General features: G+C 49.7%; 1 protein-coding gene across 1 annotated transcript in view; it reads left to right on the top strand.

The window, feature by feature from the left end:
• Nucleotides 1–476: 476 nt before the first annotated feature.
• The window catches only part of hs3st1l2 (heparan sulfate (glucosamine) 3-O-sulfotransferase 1-like 2), a 29,287-nt gene continuing 21,987 nt past the window's right edge, over nt 477–7,776 (top strand). The window contains exon 1 of the mRNA XM_008288670.1: nt 477–553. The gene's annotated coding sequence lies outside the window, so the exon portion shown is untranslated. The remainder of the gene's footprint in view (nt 554–7,776) is intronic.

The following is a 7,776-nucleotide window of genomic DNA, read 5'->3' as shown; positions in this document are numbered from 1 at the left end:
CAAGGAGGGCAGGACAGAGGGAAGGAGAGGAGGACAGAGGGAAGGAGGGGAGGACAGAGGGAAGGAGAGGAGGACAGAGGGAAGGAGGGGAGGAAACAAGGGAAGGAGGGGAGGACAGAGGGAAGGAGAGGAGGACAGAGGGAAGGAGAGGAGGACAGAGGGAAGGAGGGGAGGACAGAGGGAAGGAGAGGAGGACAGAGGGAAGGAGGGGAGGACAGAGGGAGGCAGGGGAAGGAGGGGGTGTTTCCCTGCAGGCGGAGATGTTTGTGTGTGAACTCATCTCCTCCCTCCCTCTCAGCCACTCAGTCAGTGGCAGCAACACACTCGTCGAGGTCGGCAGCACAAAGCAGAGTCGCTTCTGAGCAGCGGCCACACACACACACATACTCACACACACACACACACGCTCACAACTCACAACAGCACACACACCACGCAGACCCTCGGCACACACCTCCTCAGCGACGCCTGAAGCAAAACAGACAAGAGGACGGAAGGAGAGAAGACGTAGTTTTTTAAGAAAAGGAGCTCGTTTGGAGAAAGCATCAGTCAGGTAGGACTTCCTTCATTTTCACTCTGCTCGCCTTTTTCTTTCCGCTGAAGCTGAAACACCAGCATCGGCTGGTGAAAGTCCACATTTAGGAAAAGTGCATCTTGTGCAAAATGAGCATAAAGTTCATGCAGAGCAAAGGGGAGCCAGAGTTATGACCTGTGCTTGCTCCTCCAGCCAGGTCATCCAGTCCAGAGTTCAGAGCTTGTTTATGTCGTCTGTAGATGTGATGTGGTGCAGCGGAGATGTGGAAGGAAGTTGTGGTTCTGTGGAGCTGCAGGTGCTGAACTTTTGTGCAAAGCAAACAGAAGCATCGAGAGTCGGAGGGGAAAGTGAAAGCCGTGTAGACGATGTGCACGATGAAGCTGAGCAGGGTGGAAACAGATCAGAGACAACGTGAGTTATGAGGGAGAGCAGAGAGAAAATGCTTCAGGAGGAAGTTCACATCCAAAGAAAGAGCTCCTGAGTACGTCAAAGGCTGCTTCCTTCAGCTTCATCAGACAGCGGCTGGTGTTGATGACTCTACCTGCTGAGGGTTTGGGCTGACCCCGTCCCCGCTGGTTCACTGTTCAGCCTCTGGAGCTCAAAACCTGCTCGTAGCTTTGTTATGCACGTTACCTTTAAAAAAACACTTCAATGTATCACTCACCAGGACCAGAACCTGCACCAACAGTCACTGGACAGCCGCTGAACTATGAATCTGCGATGTGATGATGTCATTTTAAACTAAAGGTGTCTTTAATCAGAGTTTGTTAAAACCAGAAAATTCTGCACTGGTCACCACAACCAGGTCCAGGTCCTCAGAGGCTGAGCTGCTCCAGCAGCCACACCAGGAAGCTCAGGGACTGTTCCCACAACGGTAGCAAAACCAAATGTCTAACGTCTGTAAAGTCACCTTTTCCAGTTCTGCTAACACCTAAGCTTCTTTATTCCACATTCCTCCCCCAATTTTTGTTAAATAAAGACATTCAGTTTCACTTGATCTTTCCCATTTTAACTGCCCTCATGACACTGTCGAGTCCTCCTAGTCCTGGCTGACCTGCTTCCACAGAGCTGCAGGACTTCATGCTACAGGGAAACATTCAGCCAGTCCAATGTGACCGCAGCAAAGAAACCAGAAACAAGCCGCTTGAGCTTCACAGATAGAAACACGGCAAACATTAAACTGTTCAGTCTGCATTCATGATCATTTAGGCATTCATTCCACTGGTTTACTGACACTGAACAAGCAAACCTCATGGTTCCCAGTCAGTTTACTGCTCAGGAGCAGCTGGTGAGGAGATGAGGCTGATGGACGGGTCAACAGAACATCAGACCTTCACTCTGCTTCTTTACCTCTGACATGACAACGTGCTCACATTAACCAGGCGGTCGCTATCGGAGCTACGAGAAGCTACGATCAACAAACAGCAGCTTTAACCCACATTTCACTGCTTCTGCCTTTTCACCGGCGTGTTGTCGTGACACAACCCAGATCTGTGTCACATCAGCTCATCAACAACACAGAAATGCTTTTCCTCTACATACTGAATTCAGCCTAATTGTGACCACATGACAGGCTACAATAAGGCAGGACTTCTGCTCCAGCAGGATTAGCATGCCACTCCCACACGGCTAATTGCTTAAGTGGCGCGACGAAAACACAATGCCTCCTCTGGAGCATCTAAAGCGACTCGAACAGCCTGTAAAAGACGAAGCCGAGCAGATCCAGGTCAGAGAGGCTGCACGGGGACAGAGCCGGAGTGTGTGCTGTGTTTGTGACCTTCACTGTGTTTACAAAGAGATAATAGGAGCAGAGGAGGGACAGACGGAGGAGGCAGCGATAGCAAAGGCATGAATGGACTCATTGTCTGGTGGGTGTGTGCGCCGCATCAGGACGGTGTTCGGTGTGTCTCCAACAAGCTGTGAGCGATCAGTGACATCGGAGAGGTTCATGTAGGACGTGGTCTCCAAACACAGACGTCTGGTTGGACCCTGTGGAGCTCAGTGGGAACACCAGCAACCAGCCACCAGTCATCCACATGACTACGTGCTGCTTCTGCAACTTTCAGTCTGTAACACAGAAAAGCTGCACTTTGTCTGATCATAGTCGAGTTTTTGAGCAGCGACTGGCCAACTGCAGCCGGTGTTAAGGTCCGACCCACAGAAACCCAAAACACTAGATAATCAATACACACATAGCGCTTAGACGTCAGCAACAGAAACGATGGATCATTTCTTTAAATCAACCACCTGGATTTTGCCAAAACATTCAAACTGTAGCATCAGAAACCAGCTTCAGTGGAATGTGATGGATTTCTTTTATCCACTTAAATGCAGATCTACGAGTGCAGGGACAGGGTTCTAGCAGAAGCAGCTCTAGGGAGGAAACAGCACCACGAAGATGCTCATTCTTCATCTGAGGATGCACCAAGCTAGCGGCCAATACGTCAATACGTAACGGAAGAAAAGCCTGGACTCTAAACGAGGCGCTTCAGGCAGGTCGGGAAGCAGGAGAGCAAAACCGTCTGGGGTTTTAAACAGCCTGAAGCAAAGAGGAAAACCCCCAAAGCCCCCCATGTGGGCTCTTCAAAATCCCTGCATCGCCTTAAGTTACTAGAAAAGTCTGAACATCTTTTATATCTGTAAGGAAAAGCAGCCACACTGTACGGACGTGATAGCACGATTACAGGAAACCTAAAGACCCCTCCAGTGAGAAACAAGTGTGTGTCCATATGGTGTTTATCAGGCCGCCATGCAGAGGAGGTTAGCTTCATATGTAGGAGACCAGAGGAACTTCTAGGACGGAGCTTTCCAGACTGTCGTCACTCTTCAGGTTGGGTTTCCAATTTGAACTCTCCGTTGTGCAGCATAGAGTCGTTTTAGAGGTGAGCTGGTGTGCCTGAGCTGCAGCAAACAGGAAAGCTGTGGGTGGATCATTACATCTCATCTATTTATGTATTTATATTAAAAAGGGGATTATTTTCATGTCAGACCTCTAAATGTGTCATGTTGATGCACAGAGGTGAGTTTTTAGGTTGAAGATGAACTTCCGTGTATCGAGGATCAGTGAGTCTCAGATTTCTGCTCTGAAGGTTTCAAACGATTAAAACAAGAGAAACCAACTCCCCCAGTGTGCCCTGAGAGAACATACAGCTAAGTCCCATTCTGCCATTACGTCTTATAGCAAAGAACATTTTCAAAGTGAGTTATTTTACACTTTGGAAAAGTTAATGTGCTTCACAAAGACCAAAACAAATCAGAAACACAAACTGCCAAAGCAATTACCAGCACCGCCAGTAAACAGGAGAAGTGATTAGAACATAAAACACTGCCGATAAAATGCAGACAAGCAAAGCGGCAGCGATAAACGCTCCACCTTAAACCGCTTTTATGGCTTTTCAGGGCTTTTTGTGCTCCACATGGTTTTGTGTTTACCTCCATATGGAATCAGTTTAATTTCTCCCCAAATCTGATTAAGATTACGAACTTCGGAGGCTTCGCTGCCTGAGCTTCACAGCTGCAAATCCTTCTTTAGACAAAACCCTAATTCTGCAGAAAGCCGGCACCCCGGGGCGCTGAGGAAGTACTGCAGGTTTTCGAAGCTCTATCCTTTATATTATCTCTCATAAAACAAAAAGACAGAGCGAGGCAGCGAGGGGACGGATGAGGGCGACGGACACAGATTAGGGACAAACTGACCAAAGTTGGATGGAAATGCGGCGAGACAGCGTCAGCGAGAGCAATTTGTATCGAACGTAAAATGGATCTTTTAGAAAACGAGGAACATGGGACGATTTGAGAGCGAGATAAGAGCCTGAGAGCGTCGCTGTGTGGTATCCAGGGGTGGAGGGTGTGAGGGTCCCTGCCACCCTGCTAGCCGAGTGCATTATGGCTGTTTGGGCACATTAAGGGGCATTAGCTGGAGGAGCGGCCTGAATAATGCATGGCCTTCATTTATGAGCAGAGAGCAAATGTCCTCTGAAGCGCACCAAAGCAGGGACACACACAGGCGCGTTTCCATCCCATCAGAGGACGCGGCGTTGGTTCACTTCCTGCCTCGGCGCTGACCGTCATCACCGAACTGTGCTGTTCAGCTCGTCCTGACCCTGAACCGAGCCGTCCGACTGTTCAGACCGACTGCGGGCTCCACATGCGTTGTACAGACGTACACACACATTGGCGACGCTGTGACGACATTCAGCCAACGAGCCCATTAACGCGTCACACACACTGACAAACTCACGATCAGGAGTTTTAAGTGTCATTTTCACGGTTGCCTCCTCTCTGAGTTCTATCGCGGCATGCTGAATGTTCCTCTGTTACGGGACGGTACCCGACATTACTGTCGCTGGACCGACCGCAGACACGAGAGACGGAGTTACGTGAGACTTAAAGGAGTCTACGGAGGATTGGAGGAAGCTCATCTTTAAATCCACAGTTTCACTCTCTCACGTTTCCAGGGACGTTCAGCAGCTCGTGCAGATTTCTTCATGATGGCCAGCTGCTGCTGCAGTGGACTCACAGAGACTTCATTTACCTGAACTCAGTGATCGGGTCCCATATGTTAGAAAAAGACACTTTTATTGTATTTAGTGGTTCCAAAGTAGAAGCTGTTCAGAGATGAAGACATTTTCTTCTGCCGCCTCCTGCCCTGCTGGCTCACCTGTTTTCATGTGTCCTGCTGTGGAAACCTGAACCCAGACAGCATCTCCTTTCCACGTGTCAGCTTCTCTCCTGCTCTCTGTGCTCACATCAGCTGCATTTGAATGCAGCTGAATTCTGTGTCTGTTGTCAGACGATGAAACGAGTGTGGAACAGGGCGAGGAAACAGAAGATTTAGACGAACAGCAGTCACATCAGAGTCCGTCTCTGAGGCTCGGCACCCCTAAACATGAATAAGTTAAAAACAATAGTCGTGCTGGGAGTTTAGCATCATCTCCACATGAAACTGCTCAGAGACAAAGTTGGAAGTGACACAAAGCCCTGGTCTCACATCTGTGTGGAGTTCTGTGAATCACAGCTGCAGAGAGAGTCTCCTTCCTGAAGGGGGCGCTGACAACAGCAGCTCTGTTGCATTTAAAGATACAGCCCGTTTAGAACCGGGCTAAACCCGGGCCTTCTACTGTCACGGTAAAATGAACCGTCTTTGTTGTATTTTGAGCTGAAAACCAGCCGAAGAGAGACAAACTCTCTATGTTTTATGTCCACTGCTGGTTTGATGTTTTTGTTGCTTCGCATGCAGAGCTTCAGTGGAAACGAGTCTTTCCAGCTTCACTGTACTTTAATCCTGGATTATAATAGCTGCTGCAGAGTTATTGTGTCTAATCAGATCTAAAGTGTCTCCCAGCTGACCTTCATTCACTTGAACTGACAAAACTGTCCAGAAGTAAGCCAACAGGTCAAAGCATTAAAACACTCGCGGTGTGTTGCTTTGATGCGTTCAGCTGCAGTCCTGTGGAAAGAAGTGGAGCTGGAGGGAGGCCATGTCCACTGTATTTGCTAAACCTTGGGCTAAGAGTTCATCAGCCTGCAGCCGGCGCTCTGCCAGGGCGACGGTCCACAGTGACCCCAGCTCAGCAGAAAACACACAAACATGAGGAGCGTGAGGCCGTCACACCTCCAAGCCTCAGAGGTGACAGAAGCCCTGCTGGCAGCAGGTAGAGGAGCAGCACTGACGGACACACACTTGGAATTTGTGTTGTTATTCTTTCAAGCATCCGTCTGGCCGAGGTCTGCAAGCGCTGGTGAACGCTGTGCGGCAGGAATACCTCCACTTTAGTCCGACTTTATGTCCTAACATCACAGGTTCAGCCATCATCTCGGTCAGTACTCAGAGTCTGAGGAGTTTTGCTGTAGCTCTGACATTCCCGAGCAGGGAAACCAGGTTGTCATTATAAAAAGGAGTGATGGCAAAAACTGCAACCATAGAACCTCAGTAAAGTGGTTTAACAGCGTGAATAAAGGCGCTGAACAGTAGGCTGGAGAGAAACGTTAACTCCAGCCACCGCCAGCCCAACAGCTGGTGAATGCTCACGTATTCATGGAGCTGCTGGACACCATGGGAAGGAGTCTGATGGCGTCCCTGCTGGGTCTCCAAGACACGTTGGTCCTCGGGGAAGAGCCAGACGAGTGATTTCAGGACCCTTCGTGAACTGGCAAACTGGGAGCTTCGATATCTCTTTCAGGTCCAAAAGAACCAGCATGGAGCCACTACCCGGGACAGAGATCAGGACTGAGTGCACCTGGCCGTGCTGACACCTGGTTCGCTGTAGGGACGTCTAACACGGTCAGAACGTTGCTCATGTATCAGACCGACGAGTGCTGTCCACCTTTGTGATGTTTGATGCTATATTTAAGCAGCACTTTACACATTCTGGTGGTCTCATGGTGCAAGAACTGTGGCTGAAACACACATATCAAGTTTTTATCAGTCCTGCCGTGACGGAGGTCAAACGTGAACGACAATCAGAGGCGGCCTTCAGACCATCACAGCAGGCAAAACCTCGTCCCTTCCTACCGCCACACCGCCGTCCTCCTGCTGATTAAAATCAATCAACCCAATTCCCCACATATCGACCAGCTCTGTACAGTAACAGTCGGACCTGAATCCTGGCCCGCTCCCACAGTTTAAACAAGACGGATCAAAGCAAGGTCATGGAGGGCAAAGACAAAGACCCCAGAGGGAGGAACGCTGCTTTAGGTCTGTGGTGACCTTGACAGACTCCAGACAGTAGCAGGGAGTTCTGATCGCGATCTGGGTGGCAAAATGTGTGTGTGTGTGTGTGTGTGTGTGTGGTTAGTGATGGCTCTCATTAATTTCCAGTTGTGGAGACCTCCTGAGGACTCTGTGTGTGTGTGTGTGTGTGTGTGTGTGTGTGTGTGTGTTGTGGCGTGACAGGGAGGAAGGAGGCGGTGAGTGTGTGTTGGGGGGTTAAGTAGGAAAGCAATAAAGCCATTTAGGAGTCATAGAGTGCTTGGTCAATCAAAACCACCCCCTGCTAGGCACCTCATGTCCTCCTCTGTGTGTGTGTGTGTGTGTGTGCGTGCGCATGTGTGTGTGTGTGTGTGTGTTAACGTGCGTATCTGAGTGTGTATTTGTGGTGCTGAGGGATTCGGCGAGCCGGTCTGGGGAGGCGGTGGGGATGCTGGGCTCAAAGCAAGAAAGAAACACAACCAGACAGAGAGGATGCTTCTGTGGAAACAGCAACAGATGCAGCGATGAGCGAGTGATTGGTCTGGATGCC

The sequence above is a fragment of the Stegastes partitus genome, unplaced genomic scaffold (genome assembly GCF_000690725.1).
Source record: "Stegastes partitus isolate 25-593 unplaced genomic scaffold, Stegastes_partitus-1.0.2 Scaffold569, whole genome shotgun sequence".
Taxonomy (NCBI): domain Eukaryota; kingdom Metazoa; phylum Chordata; class Actinopteri; family Pomacentridae; genus Stegastes; species Stegastes partitus.
The sequence above is the reverse complement of the archived record's forward strand: the minus strand, read 5'-3'. Positions and strand labels throughout refer to the sequence as shown.